General features: G+C 43.7%; 13 non-coding genes across 13 annotated transcripts; 4 read left to right on the top strand and 9 right to left on the bottom strand.

The window, feature by feature from the left end:
• Positions 1-2048: 2048 nt before the first annotated feature.
• Positions 2049-2120, bottom strand: trnae-cuc (transfer RNA glutamic acid (anticodon CUC)). Its single transcript has one exon. It is a non-coding gene; the product is annotated as a tRNA-Glu (tRNA).
• A 567-nt stretch (positions 2121-2687) lies between these two features.
• trnay-gua (transfer RNA tyrosine (anticodon GUA)) lies at positions 2688-2775 on the bottom strand. Its single transcript is given in 2 exon segments — positions 2688-2723; positions 2739-2775. It is a non-coding gene; the product is annotated as a tRNA-Tyr (tRNA).
• A 1768-nt stretch (positions 2776-4543) lies between these two features.
• Positions 4544-4615, bottom strand: trnaq-uug (transfer RNA glutamine (anticodon UUG)). Its single transcript has one exon. It is a non-coding gene; the product is annotated as a tRNA-Gln (tRNA).
• A 2126-nt stretch (positions 4616-6741) lies between these two features.
• On the bottom strand, positions 6742-6814 carry trnar-acg (transfer RNA arginine (anticodon ACG)). Its single transcript has one exon. It is a non-coding gene; the product is annotated as a tRNA-Arg (tRNA).
• A 379-nt stretch (positions 6815-7193) lies between these two features.
• On the top strand, positions 7194-7265 carry trnaq-cug (transfer RNA glutamine (anticodon CUG)). The gene has a single exon. It is a non-coding gene; the product is annotated as a tRNA-Gln (tRNA).
• A 1491-nt stretch (positions 7266-8756) lies between these two features.
• On the bottom strand, positions 8757-8828 carry trnaq-uug (transfer RNA glutamine (anticodon UUG)). The gene has a single exon. It is a non-coding gene; the product is annotated as a tRNA-Gln (tRNA).
• Positions 8829-9537: 709 nt separating this feature from the next.
• On the bottom strand, positions 9538-9609 carry trnae-cuc (transfer RNA glutamic acid (anticodon CUC)). Its single transcript has one exon. It is a non-coding gene; the product is annotated as a tRNA-Glu (tRNA).
• Positions 9610-10051: 442 nt separating this feature from the next.
• trnar-acg (transfer RNA arginine (anticodon ACG)) lies at positions 10052-10124 on the bottom strand. The gene has a single exon. It is a non-coding gene; the product is annotated as a tRNA-Arg (tRNA).
• A 7656-nt stretch (positions 10125-17780) lies between these two features.
• Positions 17781-17868, top strand: trnay-gua (transfer RNA tyrosine (anticodon GUA)). Its single transcript is given in 2 exon segments — positions 17781-17817; positions 17833-17868. It is a non-coding gene; the product is annotated as a tRNA-Tyr (tRNA).
• A 228-nt stretch (positions 17869-18096) lies between these two features.
• On the top strand, positions 18097-18168 carry trnaa-ugc (transfer RNA alanine (anticodon UGC)). Its single transcript has one exon. It is a non-coding gene; the product is annotated as a tRNA-Ala (tRNA).
• Positions 18169-19553: 1385 nt separating this feature from the next.
• trnag-ccc (transfer RNA glycine (anticodon CCC)) lies at positions 19554-19624 on the bottom strand. Its single transcript has one exon. It is a non-coding gene; the product is annotated as a tRNA-Gly (tRNA).
• A 287-nt stretch (positions 19625-19911) lies between these two features.
• Positions 19912-19983, top strand: trnaq-cug (transfer RNA glutamine (anticodon CUG)). Its single transcript has one exon. It is a non-coding gene; the product is annotated as a tRNA-Gln (tRNA).
• Positions 19984-20241: 258 nt separating this feature from the next.
• trnae-cuc (transfer RNA glutamic acid (anticodon CUC)) lies at positions 20242-20313 on the bottom strand. Its single transcript has one exon. It is a non-coding gene; the product is annotated as a tRNA-Glu (tRNA).
• Positions 20314-20534: the final 221 nt, after the last annotated feature.

The raw sequence follows: 20534 nt of genomic DNA, 5'->3' as shown, positions 1-20534 counted from the left end.
TTCCGTTCGCTTTCAGTCACACAGACAAGTCCGCACTCCCGCTTAACAATCACCGATCAATAACCATCGGGCTCCAGATATTCCTGCGCTCTGAGTTATTTGTGAGAGGAAAGAGCGCTCAATGAGTTGCGTTGAAAGACCTTCTTCAGTGGTGTAGTGGTGTCATGCGAAGTTCCCATTCTTGCGACCCGGGTTCGATTCCCGGTTGGTGCACTTAAAATAATGTTGGTTAAAGCCTTCGATAAAGCACCGTTTATCACTCCTACTTTAATACTGTTAGGGATTACTTTTACACCAACATAATAAAGCAATGTAGAAACGACAAATAGATTTCTCAGGTCAATTGACTGATGAAAAAATCTGCCTACTGCTTATTAATAAACTTACAGAAGGTGGACTTTGGTCTCCAACTTTGTTCCACAAGTTTATTTGTTGCAATTGAGCTCACAGCTGAGACGATCTCCAAATAATATATTAACTAGTCTGCACGATATTGACCTCTGTGTGGATGTATATTCGTATGGAGTAAGAGAGGTTGTTTCCACGTCTTGGCTGTGGGATGTTAAACCTCCACCTTTCCGCCACAATACACAAGAGGTTTGCTTCTGAGATGTGATTTAAGCTGTAAGAAATACAAATTCTCAGGTTCTCCATTCAGCTCCCTTTAAAACACATTTCTAAAAATAAAGTACAAAGATACATCACTGAAACCATTCCAAACACAGTTTTACTGCTGCCAGGGCTCAAGCCTGGATATTGAACCCATAGGGCTGATGTGTGTGAGTGCTTGTTACACCACAGGCGCACATGCACAGTATACACAGCCTCCCACAGCAACAAAACAACAGTCTTATACAATGAGGGTTTCTGCTGGTCCATGAGGCTGCTGGTTTTCCCCTTTTACATTTTGCTATATCATCAAGAACTTCTCTTTTGCTACTCCCGAAAAGGCACCTTAGCTGTATTTTGGCAGTAACAGGTTCGAAGTTACTGCTGGTTTCAACAGATTAACACCGTTAACTTTTGCTTTAGCCGTTATTGAGCTTTCGATGAGTCTCTGAGATCCGCTATTTTTAATTTCGATACCAGAGAACAACAGAACAGCGACCTTAGACCTTCCAGCAGTTTCCACTACAGTTCTCCGCCCTACCAACCGCTCTTCCAATTTCTCTAACTTGCATACAGGTGTTTTCTACATTTTGTCTTTTAAAATAACATCTAACGTCTTTTAATGCTCCTGTCTGCCAGAAATGGCTTTGATGAAAGACTAATTACTTGTGCGCTTTTCACCTTCTATGCGTCACCATGAAATCCTCTGATGATGTGATAATGTGATCCAGAGTCCAAAGTCCAGAGTGCTAACCATTACACCATGGAACCAGCAGTCGAAACTTTCGTTTACAGATCCCCGCTCTGATCTTCTGCATGTTAAACCCGTCTGAGTGAGACTACAGTATCTGTGACGTCGATGCTCTGCTGCAGCCGCTGTGCATCTCAGCGCTACAATCGGTTCCGTCCGCTTTCAGTCTCACAGACACGTCTGCACTCCCGCTTAACAATCACCGATCAATAACCTTCGGGCTCCAGATACGCCGCTCCTCCGCTCTCGGTCATTTGTGAGAGGAAAGAGCGCTCAAGAAGTCGCGTGGAAATTACTTTTTCCGGAGCGCCAGTGGTGTAGTGGTCTCATGCAAGATTCCCAAAATACTGACCTCCGTGCACATGGAGCATGTTTTTTACAAAACTATGGTTGTTTGCCCTTGCCCTCACATGGAATTTATATATATATCTGAGTACCATCCAATTTTCAGAAACATCCAGAACAAAAGAGCAGGGTCCACAGACGGACAGAGATGTACTGCAAGTACATTTATTTTTATTCAAGAGCTCAACCTGTCCTGCTGAAACTTGCATTAAAAACACAGAATTGTGTTTATCCATGCAATCTGCTACAGATGGTTCTACTGAATGAAAATACAAGGTGCATCTTGTTCATCTTCAGTGTCCAGGGAGGCTGTAATGGACACAAACTGAGGAAAAGTAGACTCTTCCCTGACCGGGAATCGAACCCGGGCCGCGGCGGTGAGAGCGCCGAATCCTAACCACTAGACCACCAGGGAGACGGTTTACCTGCTCACTCTATGTGAAGAGAAGACAGCGGTAACTGGGATTCGCGCTGGAGATCTTAATAGGACACAGAGAGCGATCGACACGCTTTTACAGTCTGTTTAGCGACAGCACCGACACTCAGCGCTGCTGTGTGTAAGAAATAGAAAATACGATCTGCTTGGAACTGAGATCTGCTTGCATAGCGAGACGGTTTGAGACTCGAAGGTGTTTGAAGGATAATATTTCCGTGGCTTGTTTTCGCTTTCAGATTTTAGGAGATCATTCTCTCAGCACCGCTGGGAGATGGCTGACAGTGAGTCCGGACGTGTCTGAGAGACCAATCCCCACGGAAAGTGACGGTTTATTGACAATTAATACCGGTAAATTTAGGAACAAGTAATAGGTTGGAATAAACCTATTACTTGTTCCTTTGCAGCTTAAGTATGCTGACGCAGCGACCCCACCTGAAATTCTACCGGTAAATTTAGCTTCCTTTCTTACCTTTATTGAGCTTTCGATCAACCTCTGATATTCGCTATTTTTAATTTTTGATGTCAGAGAACAATAAAGAAACGCCTTCCTTCGAGCCGGATTCAAACCAGCGACCTAAGGATTCCCAGCGATTTCCACTACAGTCCTCCGCTCTACCAACTGAGCTATCGAAGGGACGATGACAACTAGCACTTCTTTTCTCACACATTCAGCCCAAATTCGTGCGGTGTTCCTGATCATTTGTATCTCAGTTTGACGTCAGATTTCTAACTCGTTTCTATAGTCTTGTTTAAAGCGTTTCTCTGTAATTTGAATTTACGGGTGCGCATAGCTTTGGTAGTAATATGAGAGGACTCTTACCAGAAGTGGAGTAGAAGCACTTCTGGACACGAATTCCGTTTTCAAAGTGAGTCTTTTTGCTGTAGATTGCGATATTTAGGATGATTATCAAGGTTGGCCTGTGTTTGGTCGTGGGGGCCTCGGTACTGTATGCTAATGCTAAAGACAGATTCACCCGTTTTCTGTATCAGTGCAGAAACGTCAAAGAGTGAATGGCTGTACCTCTATTGTATCCGTGATCAATGAATGAAATCACTAATAAATGAATATATGTATAGTGTAACGCTTACCCCGTTGCGTTACAATAGTTATACGAAAAAGAAAAGTCGCTTGTTCCGCTATCTCGTCTCCACTTGTCCTTTGTCCTGTGAGAACTTTAAACGTTGTGTAACCTTATTTTTGTAACCTTAATTTTATGATTTTTGTGAGCGCGCAGAAAAGACATTTAATTGCCAGCAACTACTGCTGCTACATGACTGCTGGTTGTAATGACAGAAGGGAGACGATTGAACCATATTTATACACCAAAGAATATGCATGGCAGCTGTTTATATCAAATGCAAAACGACTGGCTTGTCTACTCATTTAAGTAAATCGCTTTAAGGAAATCTCAAATCTAGCCAGGTAAGTAGCAGACAATAACGTGGCGATCTCGTCGGTTTGCAAAACTTAGAATAGGTGAGTGAAAATAGTCTTTCTTAAACACAAACTGCTCAATACGACACCCTTGGTGTGTTACTTTTGTACAGTCCTGAAAACTCTGTGTATTATCTTCTCACCGTTCAAAAATGTTTAACTCGTCCTCCGCAGGTGTAGTAGCCTCCGTTGCTTATCGCTGCTTTTTTCATCGCTTTTTACAACGAACAGGAGGCAGGCACTTGTGCTCGGGTGAGATCATTTAGGTCAAAGATGTTTTTTTCTAACGGGAGATCCGTGCTAAATACAGAAGCAGAATCGTCGAGTGACGAAAAATATCAAACTGGTTGGACTTTTTTTTCCACAAGCAGAAAAGGGCACTTGGGCCAATAAGGGCAAAGGGGCGGGGGCTCGGGCCACTGTAGCCCCCCCTGCACCGCAAGTCCCTGCTGCTGGGAGCCGGACTGAGCTCATACTCGCTCCATGTGCTGAAACAGACTTAGCGCTTCCCCGAGCACCGTCTAGAGCTGCTGGGTAGGGCTCTGTGTCCTACTGCTGCTGCACAATTTGTTGGTTCCATGGTGTCTTTTAAAATAACATCTCTGAACATCTTTTACTGCTCCTGTCTGCCAGCAATGACTTTGACGAAAGACTAATTACTTGTGCGCTTGTGTCACGTTCAAATTCCGCTTCATTTCGACATCAAAGAAACACCGTTTTCTTCCAAAATATCATACAACTGTCACGGCTTCCAGACTTTAGTTCTCTCTTTTATTAGTATAAACTTAGGTCATGTTATTGTTGTTTCACTCAGTTGAGCAGTTTGAAATAGTTTCTCCTTACTCTGCTTCTCTCTTTCAGCAGGAAAGCAAACCGTGTTGCTCGAGCAGATCAGATTCGGAAAAGAGCTGCTTTCATCAAGCAAATTATCTGAACTTGACTCTGGATCCTAAAACACAATTGATTCAGGTTCCACCGAGACTCGAACTCGGATCGCTGGATTCAAAGTCCAGAGTGCTAACCATTACACCATGGAACCAGCAGCTGTGAAACGCGTCTACAGATCCCCGCTCTGATCTTCTGCATGTTAAAACCGTCTGAGTGAGACTACAGTATCTGTGACGTCGATGCTCTTCTGCAGCCGCTGTGCATCTCAGCGCTACAATCGGTTCCGTCCGCTTTCAGTCTCACAGACACGTCCGCGCTCCCGCTTAACAATCACCGATCAATAACCATCGGGCTCCAGACACGCCGCTCCTGCGCTCTGGGTCATTTGTGAGAGGAAAGAGCGCTTAAGTAGTCGCGTGGAAATTTCTTTTTCCTAAGCGCCAGTGGTGTAGTGGTATCATGCAAAGTTCCCATTCTTACGACCCGATTGCGATTCCCGGCTGGCGCATAAGAAATGGTGTCTTAAGCCTTAACAAAGCACTGTTAATCATTCCTATTTTAATACTGTTAGGGATTACTTGTGCAATTTATCTCACTGACGTTTTACACCAACATATAAAGAAATGTAGAAACGAAAAATAGATTTCACAGGTCAATTGACTGATTAAAAAATCAGGCTACTGCTTATTGATAAACTTACAGAAGGTGGACTTTGGTCTCCAATTTTGTTCCACAAGTTTTTTTGTTGCAATTGAGCTTAAAGCTGAGACGATCTCCAAATAATATATTAACTAGTCTGCAAGACACTGACCTTCGTGTGGATGTATATCCATATGAAGTAAGAGAGGTTACTTCCACATCTTGACCGTGGGATGTTAAACCTCCACATTTCAGCCACAACACACAAGAGGTTTATTTCTGAGTTGCAATTTAAGTTATAAGAGATACAAATTCTCAGGTTCTCCATTTTCTCGAATACACATCACTGAAACCATTCCAAACAGTTTTACTGCTGCCAGGACTCGAATCTAGATCTTCAACTCATAGAGCTGATGTGTTTGATTGCTTGTTACACCAAAGAAGCTCATGCACAGTATACACAACCTCCCACAGCAACTAAACAACAGCCTTATACAATGAGGGGTTGCCAGTCACTGACTACAGTTCTCTGTCAGGAAGTGTGGCGAGTTTTTAACGGTAAAAACAGGACAATCAAAGGTGAGGACAATTAACACCAGTAACTTTTGCTTCAGCCTTTATTGAGCTTTCGATCAACCTCTGATATTCGCTATTTTTAGTTTTCTATTTCAGAGAACAGCAAAACAACACCTTTCTTCGAACCAGCGACCTAAGAAATCCCAGCAGTTTTCACTACAGTCCTCCGCTCTACCAACTGATCTATCGAAGGGATGACCTGAAAATTTCTTCTCACATGTTCAGGCCAAATACGTGCGGTGTTCTTGGTCATTTCAGTTTCAGTTCGACATTAGGTTTTTAACTCGTTTCTGCAGTCCTGTTTCAAGCGTTTCTCTGTCATTTGACTTCACAGGTACGCGTAATTTTTGTAGTAATTTGAGAACACTCTTAATAGAAATTGCAACACTTTACAGCGAGTGCCTGGAGACAAACATTTCGTAAGTTAATTCCAATACCGCCCCGTGTCCAGCCATGAGGATCAGATCAATTTCTTGACCTCAGAACACAGGGGGTCCTGCTCCTCACGGAGTGATGTCTATGTATAGGTTGTGGTCACTGTGCCTGTCCTGTGACACTGGGCCTATACTTCATCTGGGTCTGTTTTTGGTACAAAGATTTGTTTGCATAGTGAGACGGTTTGAGACTTGAAGGTGTTTGAAGGATTATTTTTCCGTATTTTTTTTTCGCTTTCAGATTTTAGGAGATCATTCTCTCAGCACTGCAGGGTGATGGTGTAGAGCGAGTTCAGACGTGTCTGAAAGACCGATCCCCACTGAAAGTGACGCTTTATTGATACAATTGACGCCGGAGCACAAGGGAAGACCCCACATTTGAGAATCCGCCCACAAGTAAACTTAGTTTTCTTCAGGAGCTCACATTCTGCTGATTAAACTACATTAAACTCCCAGCACGACACTTGGCAGCAGGGAGCGCTGCGATTGGAGAAAACTATCAAGACTGAGAGCGGATGCTGTGATTGGATCATTCTTGGTGGCGATACGGGCTTTGATTAGCTAAGGCTATTAACGATAAACAGAAGGCAATGTGCTAGTGAGCAGACCGATGTGTTTAAAAGAAATACGAGCCAGGTAGGAGTCGAACCTACAATCTTCTGATCCGTAGTCAGACGCGTTATTCATTGCGCCACCGGCCCCGCTGAGAGAGCTGCACCGCACCACAGTGAGCTCCGCGCCGCTACTAGTCCGGCATCGCCCCGCTCCAACTTTTCTAACTTGGATACAGGTGTTTTCTACATTTTGTCTTTTAAAATAACATCTCTGAACATCTTTTACTGCTCCTGTCTGCCAGCAATGACTTTGACGGAAGATTAATTACTTGTGCGCTTGTGTCACGTTCAAATTCCCCTTGATTTCGACGTCAAAGAAACACCGTTTTTTTCCAAAACATCATACAGCTGTCACAGCTTCCAGACTTGAGATGCCAGGGTTACACCCCTACTCTTTTCAAGAAAAGCCCTGTTTTTTTTTAATGACCACAGAGCATCAGGACCTCGGTTTTCTGCTTTGTGTAATGGTTCTATGGTGTAATGGTTAGCATTCTGGACTCTGAATCCAGCGATCCGAGTTCAAATCTCGGTAGGACCTGAGCTGCGACTCTTATTTTCGTTTTAGGAACTGTAAAAAAATTACTGCCGGAGCAAAACAGCAGGTTACGTAGATTAGAGACTGCGACACGAATGTATATTTATTCACGTTCTTACCCTGTTCTCGTGAAATCTGCGAGAAACAAATTCATTCATTCACTCTGTTACAAATTTTCAACAGGATTAAACTATGAGGTGCATTTTGTTCAAGTTCATTGCTCCTAAGAGGATTTTTTAAACAAACAAGAATAAGGCCATTCTCTGACCAGCTATCGAACCCGGGCCGCGGCGGTGAGAGCGCCGAATCCTAACCACTAGACCCCCAGGGAGACGGTTAGCTCCCTCCCTGTATGTGAAGAGAAGACAGCGGTAACTGGGATTCGCGCTGGAGCTCTTAATAGGACAGAGAGCGATCAACACGCTTTTACGTAGCATGTAGAAGAAGGAACTGGACCTTTTGATGACCAAGTACCTGTTCGTCTGCCGCCAGTTGTACCTAGCTAAATCTAGCCAGGTAAGTAGCAGACAATAACGTGGCGAGCTCGTCGGTTTGCAAAACGTAGAGTAGGTGAGTGAAAATAGTCTTTCAAAAACACAAACTGCTCAATACGACACCCTTGGTGTGTTACTTTTGTACAGTCCTGAAAACTCTGTGTATTATCTTCTCACCGTTCAAAAATGTTTAACTCGTCCTCCGCAGGTGTAGTAGCCTCCGTTGCTTATCGCTGCTTTTTTCATCGCTTTTTACAACGAACAGGAGGCGGGCACTTATGCTCGGGTGAGATCAATTAGGTCAAAGATGTTTTTTTCTAACGGGAGATCCGTGCTAAATACAGAAGCAGAATCGTCGAGTGACGAAAAAAATCAAATTGGTTGGACTTTTTTTTCCACAAGCAGAAAAGGGCACTTGGGCCAATAAGGGCAAAGGGGCGGGGGCTCGGGCCACTGTAGCCCCCCCTGCTCCGCAAGTCCCTGCTGCTGGGAGCCGGACTGAGCTCATACTCGCTCCCTGTGCTGAAACAGACTTAGCGCTTCCCCGAGCACCATCTAGAGCTGCTGGGTAGGGCTCTGTGTCCTACTGCTGCTGCACAATTTGTTGGTTCCATGGTGTCTTTTAAAATAACATCTCTGAACATCTTTTACTGCTCCTGTCTGCCAGCAATGACTTTGACGAAAGACTAATTACTTGTGCGCTTGTGTCACGTTCAAATTCCGCTTCATTTCGACATCAAAGAAACACCGTTTTCTTCCAAAATATCATACAACTGTCACGGCTTCCAGACTTTAGTTCTCTCTTTTATTAGTATAAACTAAGGTCATGTTATTGTTGTTTCACTCAGTTGAGCAGTTTGAAATAGTTTCTCCTTACTCTGCTTCTCTCTTTCTGCAGGAAAGCAAACCGTGTTGGGCGACAGATCAGATTCGGAAAAGAGCTGCTTTCCTCAAGCAAATGACCTGAACTTGACTCTGGATCCTAAAGCATAGTCGACTTAGGTTCCACCGAGATTTGAACTCGGATGGCTGGATTCAAAGTCCAGAGTGCTAACCATTACACCATGGAACCAGCAGTTGAGAAACTCGTCTACAGATCCCCGCTCTGATCTTCTGCATGTTAAACCCTTCTGAGTGAGACTACAGTATCTGTGACGTCGATGCTCTGCTGTAGCCGCTGTGCATCTCAGCGCTACAATCGGTTCCGTCCGCTTTCAGTCTCACAGACATGTCCGCACTCCCGCTTAACAATCACCGATCAATAACCATCGGGCTCCAGACACGCCGCTCCGGCGCTCTGGGTCATTTGTGAGAGGAAAGAGCGCTTAAGTAGTCGCGTGGATTTTTTTTTTTTCTGGAGCTCCAGTGGTGTAGGATTATCATGCAAGTTTCCCAAAATACTGACCTCCATGTGGATTTCCATTCGTATGGAGTAAGAGAGGTTGCTTGTTCTCTGCACATGGAGCATGTTTTTTACAGAACTATGGTTGTTTGCCCTTGCCCTCACGTTGAATTTATATTTACATATCTGAGTGCCATCCAATTTTCAGAAATATCCAGAACAAAAGAGCAGGGACAGAGATGTACTGCAAGCACATTTATTTTTATCCAAGAGCTCACTCTGTCCTGCTGAAACTTGCATTAAAAACACAGAATTGTGTTTATCCATGCAATCTACTACAGATGTTTCTACTGAATGAAACTATGAGGCGCATCTGAAGGACACAGCCTTCAGTATCCAGGGAGGCTGTAATGGACACAAACGGAGGAAAAGTAGACGCTTCCCTGACCGGGAATCGAACCCGGGCCGCGGCGGTGAGAGCGCCGAATCCTAACCACTAGACCACCAGGGAGACGATTGGTTTTTTCACTGTGTGTGAAGAGAAGACAGCGATCTTAACAGGACACAGAGCGATCGAAACGCTTTTACGTTTCGCAGGGCGATGGTGTAGAGCGAGTTCAGACGTGTCTGAAAGAAAGATTCCGATGGAAAGTGACGCTTTATTGATACAATTGACGCAGGAGCACAAGGGAAGACCCCACATGTGAGAATCCGCCCACAAGTAAACTTAGTTTTCTTCATGAGCTCACATGCTGCTGATTAAACTACATTAAACTCCCAGCACGACACTTGGCAGCAGGGAGCGCTGCGATTGGAGAAAACTATCAAGAATGAGAGCGGATGCTGTGATTGGATCATTCTTGGTGGCGATACGGGCCTTGATTAGCTAAGGCTACTAAAAATGAACAGAAGGCAATGTGCTAGTGAGCAGCCCGACGTGTTTAAAAGAAACACGAGCCAGGTAGGAGTCGAACCTACAATCTTCTGATCCGTAGTCAGACGCGTTATCCATTGCGCCACTGGCCCCGCTGACAGAGCTGCACCGCACCACAGTGAGCTCCGCGCCGCTACTGGTACGGCATCGCCCCGCTCCAGCTTTTCTAACTTGGATACAAGCGTTTTCTACATTTTGTCTTTTAAAATAACATCTCCTAACATCTTCTACTGCTCCTGTCTGCCAGCAATGACTTTGACGAAAGACTAATTACTTGTGCGCTTGTGTCACGTTCAAATTCCTTTTGATTTCGACATCAAAGAAACATCGTTTTCTTTAAAAAAATCACACAGCTGTCACAGCTTCCAGACTTTAGTTCTCTCTTTTATTAGTCTAAACTTAGGTCATGTTATTGTTGTTTCACTCAGTTTCCTTACTCTGCTTCTCTCTTTCAGTAGGAAAGCAAACCGTGTTGGGCGAGCAGATCAGAGTCGGAAAAGAGCTGCTTTCATCAAGCAAATTATCTGAACTAGACTCTGGATCTTAAACCTTCGCTGCTTAGGCTCTAACGAGACTTGAACTAGGATCGCTAGATTCAAAGTCCAGAATGCTAAACATTACACCATGGAACCAAGTGCCAAGGAAAAAGCTAGTCTACAGATCCCCACTTTGATCATCTGCATGTTCAACCCGTCTCAGTGAGACAACAGTATCTGTAACGTCGATGCTCTGCTGTAGCCGCTATCTGAGCCCTACAAACGGTTCCGTTCGCTTTAGTCTATATATCCTGTGTGCCGCAACTATACGGCAATCTGCATAGTGGACGAAGTAAATTATTTTCGCAGTAATTTATTTACACGTGTATAATAACTATATTAATAAATATAGTACATATAGTAAAAAAATATAGTAAATAAATTAATTACTCTGAAAATAATTTACTTCGTACACTATGCAGATTGCCGTATAGTTCCGGCACACACAATATATACAGTAAAAAGCCTCAGGCACTGTTGGATGTGTTTTCGACGTTATATATGCGTTTATTAATGTTGTCGATTTTACGGTTGCAATTCAACGTTGATTATAAGTCGCGGCGACGTACATATACGTATAGCCGTATTTTCGCCGTAATATATACGTATATTTGACGAATCACTGCCCACTGGGGAAATATTAAGTTCTGAAGATCTTGTTTGATTCTTCGTGATGCTTCCAAACTTGTATGAAACCCACGAAATGAGTACTGTAGCCATTCGCCCGGCGCTGCGGCCGAAGAGCGCCCGGCTGGGGTACTAGGAAAGCCGCTGACTGCAAAACGGGCGTACAGTTTGGTGAGATCGCCCGCATTCTTGTAAATAGTTCCCTGGTTTCGCACCCCTTTCATACTTGTACCCAATTGCCACCCTACCGCTGTGTAACTACCTGCTCGCTCACTCTCTCTGCTAGCGCAGGGGCGCGGGGGTGCTGTGCTGCCTGTGCCGAAAAATAAAGGCACGTGTTTCATTCAACGACTGTATGAATCTCTGAGTCCGTCCGCGCCGACCCGGAAAATGCTACAGTTTTCTATTTTCGATGCCAAAAGACACCTAACTGGGAAATTCGTGACTTCCCACAAGACTTAACGCTCAATTGTTATAGTCGCATTACAGTACCAATTCATCGCACCTTTAATTGCAAGATAGCGTGCTAATAAAAGCGTCAAATACATACTTTGGATGTATTTTAGCTCTGTAAACTTCGTTCACTTAAAAATACAGCAAGGCATTTAGAGGCGATCTGAATAGTTGTCTGTAAAATGCACACTCGCATCTATCCGTCAATATTATCTTAATGTTAGTCATGCACTCCAAATCTTGGCATGTGTTTACAGGGGAAATTTTAGAACCTCTCCGTGCTCACCCTCCAATTTCCAATGCAATCCTCGATCGGTATAATCAGCAGAATTAGCGGAACCTTATGATACATACTGTCTCTCTCTCTCACACACACAGAGGTTAAGCAAAAAATACCTTGGCTGCTGAACGCTACTGTCCCACGGCGGACACCCCAAAAACAATCCTTGCCTGCCTCTGTTGTGAGGTTTCGGTCTTCTAGACCAGACGCAGGCGTCGTGACTTGGAATTGAATATGGCGATAATGTCGTCACTGTCTAAGAGTCGGCAAATTCCCGTTCAAATGACAGCTAGTTTGCAAAGGTCTCTCATATGAGGACATTGTCTTCAGCTAAAGAAATGCTGCAAGAGCTCATTTTCACTTGTTGCTTGTAACATTTCTAAGTATTTCTTATGCTTGCTTTCAGATTATTCAGTATTTTGAAGTGAATTACTCTGAAGTTAATAATTGATTGCAAAACACAATGAACACAACGTAAAACGAAAGATTCAAAATCCGTCCGAAATATTTTATTTAAAATACCAGGTAGGGTTTGCCTTGAGCTCCGTGAAGTTGCCCCCCCTACAGACAGCACAATGAAACCCTCCTCATTCGTCTGTGCGGGTTTGTGCAGTTAAAAGTAGCCTTTGTGCTGTTTTTTATTTGTTTTTTAATGGCACTACGTACAAGGTTGTAGCGGGTAGTAAATAACACACCCGAGAAGCAATACTGGAAAGTCCACCGTCTCACACCAGCGGACCGCGGCAATATTGGAAACTTTTATTTTCACATAACAGAAGTGAACATATATCTGGATTCTTTAATAAACTGTCATTATTCGCGTGTTTGTATTTAAAGGGGTCTTTGCGCAAACATGAAGCGATGAGCTCACACTCCTTTTATCTTTTTGTTTTCGGCCAGTCCTTGGTGTAGAATACAGCGTGAAGGCACACCTGCCCTCTGAAGACACAGGTATGGGCGCCTGTGTTAGATCCTCAGGTGAAGTCGAGTCTTCTGCAGTCTGCAATGTAATGCCCCAGACATGTTTGCACGTCCTGCTCCACGAAGTTGCCCACCCGCCCGTCGAACAGCACAAACGTCGAAACTCACAGCAACCGTTAGTGCTGCGTTTGTGCCGGTTTGTGTCGCTGTAAGTAGCGTTTGTGCTGCTTTACCGAGATATAGCGCCTTGTTTTTTCGGGCAATCACGTGACTATCTACAAGGAAGTTTACGGGTACCAACAAACTCGGTACTTGAACTCCTGATTGTGATTAAAACAATGGGGGCAATTTGTTTTCCGAGTGTATCTGGTCAGGTGGGGTGGATGTTTCAATATATTTCAATATAGCGCCTTCTTTTCCTGGCAAAACGGCAAAGTCACGACCACCAGATCTTTCAGTTGTGATCTTTTTATCAGTTGAGCACAGATTTGCAGCCTTTACGCGAATAAGCAGTCTTACATTTAGGGAGGAGTTACTATGTTAGAACATTGGGTTAGATGTTTTCTTTTCATTTTTAACCATGTTCTTGAAAATGTATTGTTTGTGTAGGCCTTTCATTGGTAAAGAGACGCCAGTTTCCAAATTACCGCTGGTACAACACGAGAGCCCATATTCACATTTTTAGTATTAGTTTCAAGATCGATATAATTTAACAATAAAAAACAAAATTTAAAAGCACGACCATAAAAATATAATGAAAATAAACTTTACATGTCTATTAATGATCGAAGCACAAAGCAGAAGGTGTCTCCCCTACCTTAAATAAACAATTCAAATTGTTCAAATACCATGTATTCCTTACAGAAAGCAGCGGAGACAGTTATATTGCAAATAAAAAATGTTTTTATTTCGAAGAGTATGAGACATTGTGAATCAATAAAGACGTTTAAAAATAAGCCGGTGTAGTTATAGTGCAAATAAGTAAAGCATTTTAAAAATAGATTCTCATTTACAGTATACAAGGCGATCCACCTGGCGCTGCTAGCATGAACAGCTCTCAGACCCGTGATTGGCTGAAGCCCCGAACAGTTCAGGCCGCGATTGGGGGAAAAGTGAGAATCGACACTCTGAGTGGGTAAAACGCCACAGCGGAAGTTCCGTGTATACTGTATGTGCTGTATGAGCACACTGGATACACAGTAACACATGCACTGGTTTCCAATTGCTGATCATTCTAAGAGAAGTCGCAATGAGGTCAAAAGTGAATAGCAGACAAAGAACGTCATGGCATCCACAGCGAGGTCACGACTCCGATAGCATGTCACGATAGGAGTGCGGGCATCACGATCACATCGCCATACCCATTGCGACTGGCCCACCACTGTCATGGCGCCACTCGCGACATTAAGTCAATATATCACGATATGACATACCTCGACAAAACACACCCGCACCATGTCACGACATGGAGACCGCATATCGCGATATGACGTACCCCGATAAAAGTGCCCCGCCCCCATGTCGCGACATTAAGCCCGCATATGGCAATATGACTTACCCCAACAAAAGTGCACCGCCCCCAAGTCGTGAAACAAAGCCCGCATATCGCGATATGACATACCCCGACAAAAGTGCCCCGCCTCTATGTCGCGACATAGAGCCTGCATATCGCGATATGAAATACCCAGACAAAAGTGCCCTGCCCTCATGTCGCGACATGGAATTCCATATGTTGCGATAGGACATACCCTGATAGGATATATGATGACCCCATGTCGCGACGTAAAATCCATATATCGCTACACGTCCTATCTGGGTATATCATGTCCGGAAATGAGACCTTTGTTGCGACAGCGCTACCAGGGTTGCATGGAAGCAAGGCGCCAGTCGTGATATACACTGCCTCGATATACATGCGATATACTGTACATGGGGTCCCTATCATGACATGCTGCGGAGGGCTTGTCGCGATGGTATCCCACAGTTAAACGTTTGGCAACAGCTTGTCACGGTAGGGAAAGTAAAGGAAAACTTGCCATAGAAAATTAAAACCATAGATCTTACAATCACGGTGATTTTACATACATTACAACCAAAGGTTGTAAATGCATCAGTAAATGCATAGCCCCAAGGGTAATATCGACTGAGGCGCCATGAGAATAAAAACTGCAAAGGTATTAAAATATTAAGTTCTGAAGATCTTGTTTGATTCTTCATGATGCTTCTAAACTTGTATGAAACCCACGAAATGAGTACTGTAGCCATTCGCCTGGCGCTGCGGCCGAAGAGCGCCCGGCTGGGGTACTAGGAAAGCCGCTGACTGCAAAACGGGCGTACAGTTTGGTGAGATCGCCCGCATTCTTGTAAATAGTTCCCAGGTTTCGCACCCCTTTCATACTTGTACCCAATTGCCACCCTATCGCTGTGTAACTACCTGCTCGCTCACTCTCTCTGCTAGCGCAGGGGCGCGGGGGTGCTGTGCTGCCTGTGCCGAAAAATAAAGGCACGTGTTTCATTCAACGACTGTATGAATCTCTGTGTCCGTCCACGCAGACCCCGAAAATGCTACAGTTTTCTATTTTCGATGCCAAAAGACACCTAACTGGGAAATTCGTGACTTCCCACAAGACTAAACACTCAATTGTTATAGCCGCATTACAATGCCAATTCATCGTACCTTTGGGTGTATTTTAGCTCTATAAACGTCGTTCGCTTAAAAATACTGCAGGACATTTAGAGGCGATCTCAATAGTTATCTGTAAAATACACACTCGCATCTATCCGTCAATATTATCTTAATGTTAGTCATGCACTCCAAATCTTGTCATGTGTTTACAGGGGAAATTTTAGAACCTCTTCGTTCTCACCCTCCAACTTACAATGCAATCCCCGATCGGTATAATCAGCAGAATTAGCGGAACCTTATGATACATACTGTCTCTCTCTCACACACACACAGAGGTTAAGCAACAATTACCTAGGCTGCTGAACGCTACTGTGCCACGGCGGACACACACACAGAAAACAACCAGTACAAGGACTCAAAATCAAAACCAAATCAATAGAACACCGAACATGTAATAGCGCAAAACGCCCTCATAGCGACAAAGAGGCTTTACTTGTGTTTTTATCCATTTTTGAATGACAAAGCAGAGGAAGCAGTCCTTGACATTCAAACACATGCAAAAAGACTATCTGGCGTATTTTAAAAGAAACGCCTTTCTTACTTTAAAAATAACAAAACAACAGCCTTATACAATGAGGGTTTCTGCTGGTCCATGAGGCTGCGGGTTTTCATCATCGAGAGCTTCTCTTTTGCTACTCCCGAAAAGGCACCTTAGCTGTATTTTGGCAGTAACAGGTTCGACGTTACTGCTGGTATCAACAGATTAACACCGTTAACTTTTGCTTCAGCCGTTATTGAGCTTTCGATGAGCCTCTGAGATTCGCTATTTTTAATTTCGATACCAGAGAACAACAGAACAGCGACCTTAGACCTTCCAGCAGTTTCCACTACAGTTCTCCGCTCTACCAACCGCTCTTCCGATTTCTCTAACTTGCATACAGGTGTTTTCTACATTTTGTCTTTTAAAATAACATCTGTCTTTTCTGCTCCTGTGTGCCAGCAATGGCTTTGATGAAAGACTAATTACTTGTGCGCTTTTCACCTTCTATGTGTCACCATGAAATTCTCTGATGATGTGACTTAGCGTTGACAGCAGCAACCTTAGTTTTTCCCAGGAGGTCTCCCATCCAGGTACTGACCAGGCTCACACTTGCTGAGTTTCAGTGGGCTGCTAGTAGACTAGGTAATTACACTATGCTAACTCTTCAATGCTGTACCACTGTCCCATGTGTGCTTCCTAGGCCACAATTGCAGGATGGAGGGTCTTATCGATTTCCTCAGGGAGAGGGACATTTCAGAGTCCACTATCGAAAAAATGAAGGAAGAAAAGGTAGTTAACAGAATGTGTTAATGTCTATTATAACTAACTCCCACTGACCTACTGTAGATATTAACAGCACTTTCAGTACTGCGAAAAGTCAGAGACTACCCTTTCGTTTATTTAATTTCCAGTCAAAACGGTCATTAAGTGCAATTACTTTATTTTTCAATGTCAGAAATTATTCCAGGAAACATATATTTAACAGAAAATTACACAAAAGCATCCACAACTAAATATAATGTCAGATCTTTAATTGATTAGTGTGTCCACCCTTTGCCTTTATTACAGCTTCTATTGTTTACAGGAGACTTTCTTTCCTTTAAAAATATCGTTACACTGCCAGGCACATTCAGTTATATCTTAACACGAGACATAAAAAGTAATACTTATGGCCTACAAATTAACCAACTGATTATTAAATGTGCCAGGCATTTTAATGTTATTTTTAAAGTAAGAAAGGCGTTTCTCTTAAAATACACCAGATAGTCTTTTTGCATGTGTTTGAATGTCAAGGACTGCTCCGTCAGCTTTGTAATTCAAAAATAAATGAAAATATAAGCCTCTTTGTCGATATAAGGGTATTCTGCGTTATTAAACGTTAAGTGTTCAATTTACTTTATTATTTGGATTTGGTTTTGATTTTGAGTCCTTGTATTAAGTATGAAATTTGAATTTCCATGCTTGCTGCTTTACTGTTGACGCCTGTCGCTCCCGCACCTCAAACTGGGAGTCCGAGAGATTCACGTTCCCCCTCTGTATTCCCAATTTTAATACTTGGATGAATCGCAGAATTACCGTTTCTGCCTGCTTTTTATTTTCCGCGGCGTCATTGTTTCATCACCCTCAGTGTGTTACTTGGAAAGAAATACTTGTAAATTGCAACATACTCCTTTTTCCAAAACCTGCCGTCGAAATCCGATTGAAACGACCAGGAACACCGCACGCATTTGGGCTGAATATGTGAGAAAAGAGCGGCGTGTCGTCCCTTCGATAGCTCAGTTGGTAGAGCGGAGGACTGTAGTGGAAACCGCTGGGAATCCTTAGGTCGCTGGTTCGAATCCGGCTCGAAGGAAGGCGATGTTTTATTGTTCTCTGACATCGAAAATTAAAAATAGCGAATATCAGAGGTTGATCGAAAGCTCAATAGAGGCTGAAGCAAAAGTTATCGGTGTTTGTTGTCCTCACGTGTGAATGTCCTCTTTTTACCGTTAAAAACTCGTCACTCGACCTGACAGAGAACCGCAGTCAGTGACTGGTAATCACAGGCTCTATCAAAGAACCGAAAAGTTAAGTGTTTGTCGGGGATGTAGCTCAGTGGTAGAGCGCATGCTTTGCATGTATGAGGCCCCGGGTTCAATCCCCGGCATCTCCAGAAAGGTTTTTTTCAAATATGAGATCTCCTCTTACCACACTAGGTAAGACGCAGGTTGCGATCCAAAGAGCTTCAAAGTCCGACAGTAACCGAACCGGAATGAGCTCATACTCGCTCCCTGTGCTGAAACAGACTTAGCGCTTCCCCGAGCACCGTCTAGAGCTGCTGGATAGGGCTCTGTGTCCTACTGCTGCTGTCTGCCAGCAATGACTGACGAAACACTAATTGGAACAAGCAATAGGTTTACTCCATGCCGAAAAGAGAAGAAAAAACACAACGTTTCGGCCGTGGAGCCTTCTTCAGCAGTGAGAAAGACAGGGCAGTAAGCAAAGGTAATGTAGGAGAACAAAAGCCCGAAAAAGACTTGGGCTTGATCATTTCTCTTTATAAATCAATTGAGGTATTCGAATCGCATTTTTCCTTTTTCCATTACATTATGATGTCGGTCATAAACGTACGGTGAACCAGAAGTGCCAAACACAGAAACAAAAAAGAGTGCACAAACTAAAAATAGTACTCAGAGAAAAAATGGCAACACAAAAAATGAGTGCACAAACAAAAACAGTAACACAAAAAAGTGTCACGTGTGAAAAGTGTTCAAAATGGAAATAGGTTCTCATAATAATCTGTTGTCAGGGAAGAGGGCAGCGCTGAGGGGCGAGCGCGTGTTGAGCTCTTGATGAGACGTTCTTGTGAATTTTCTAAAATCTTAAAAACACCACGACAGTAGAATGTTCTGTGGAGGGCGGCCTGGTGAAAACTATTCTTTTTCCCCACATTGCGGGAAATACACAGGCTTTCTTCTTCATGAAAAACTTCTGGGAGCAATCCCGCATTTCAAGTCGTTGTGGTGCTGCCGCAGCGTTATCTATAGGAATGCTGCACAATAAATAGTGTGGAGGAAGTATTTCATGTCACAGCATTTCTGTCTCATTTTTCTTTGTGTTGCCGTTTTTTTTTACTAGCCTGTGCGAAACGCTATTAATGCAATTCAAGGTGTTTTATTAGCATGACCGATGGGTAAAATCAGTGTTGCTAAAGCAAATAAAAATAATAAAATTAACATGGAGCAAAACATAAAATAAAATTAAAGTAAAGTCTATGCTGTGGTTGAGTCTGAGACGGAAACACCGTATCGGACCAACAGCAATAATGCTGTGAAGCTGCTGGCCAGTCCGACTGTAACCGAACCGGAATGAGCTCATACTCGCTCCCAGTACTGAAACAGACACGGCGCTTCCCTAAGCACCGTCTAGAGCTGCTGCATAGGGCTCTGTGTCCGTCCACCACAGTCTTGCGATAAACTACATTGGTAATCCACCACAGGGTTAAAATAACAATATTTTGCGTTGCTTTGTGAATGTTTAAAAGACACCACGTTTTTATGCGCCAGCCGGGAATCGAACCCGGGTCGCAAGAATGGGAATCTTGCATGATACCACTACACCACTGGCGCAGCTGAAGAGGCTTTGTCAACGCAACTACTTGAGCGCTCTTTCCTCTCACAAATGCTCAGAGCGCAGGAGCGGAGTATTTGGAGCCCGATGGTTATTGATCGGTGATCGTTAAGCGGGAGTGCGGACGTGTCTGTGAGACTGAAAGCGGACGGACCTGTTTGTGGAGCTCAGATGCACAGCGGCTGCAGCAGAGCATCGACATCACACAGACATCGTAGTCTCACGGAGGCAGGTTGAACTCGCAGATGATCAGAGTGGGAACCTGTAACTGGTGTGTTTATGTCTTGGTTCTATGGTGTAATGGTTAGCACTCTGGACTCTGAATCCAGCGATCTGAGTTCAAATCTCAGTAGAACCTGAGCTGTGACATTTATTTTCGTTTTAGGAACTGTAAAAAAATTACTGCCGGAGCAAAACAGCAGGTTCCGTAGATTAGAGACTGCCACACGAATGTATTTTTATTCACGTTCTTACCCTGTTCTCGTGAAATCTGCGAGAAACAAATTCATTCATTCACTCTGTTACAAAGTTTCAACAGGATTAAAATATTAGGTGCATTTTGTTCAAGTTCATTGCTCCTAAGCGGATTTAAAAAAAACAAACAAAATGAAGGTCATTCCCTGACCGGGAATCGAACCCGGGCCGCGGCGGTGAGAGCGCCGAATCCTAACCACTAGACCACCAGGGAGACGGTCGGCTTTCTCACTGTGTGCGAAGAGAAGACAGCGGTAACTGGGATTCGCACCGGTGATCTTAATGGGACACAGAGAGCGATCGACACGCTTTTACAGTCTGTGTAGCGACAGCAGCGACACTGAGAGCTGCTGTGTGTAAGAAAGAGTAAATAAGATCTGCTGGATTCTCATTCAGTTTATGTAGCGATAATAGCGCGCACTCTGCTAGCGGGGC

This window comes from Lepisosteus oculatus, chromosome 6 (genome assembly GCF_040954835.1).
Source record: "Lepisosteus oculatus isolate fLepOcu1 chromosome 6, fLepOcu1.hap2, whole genome shotgun sequence".
Classification (NCBI taxonomy): Eukaryota; Metazoa; Chordata; class Actinopteri; order Semionotiformes; family Lepisosteidae; genus Lepisosteus; species Lepisosteus oculatus.
Note: the sequence above shows the minus strand (reverse complement) of the source record. Positions and strands in the feature narration are given on the sequence as shown.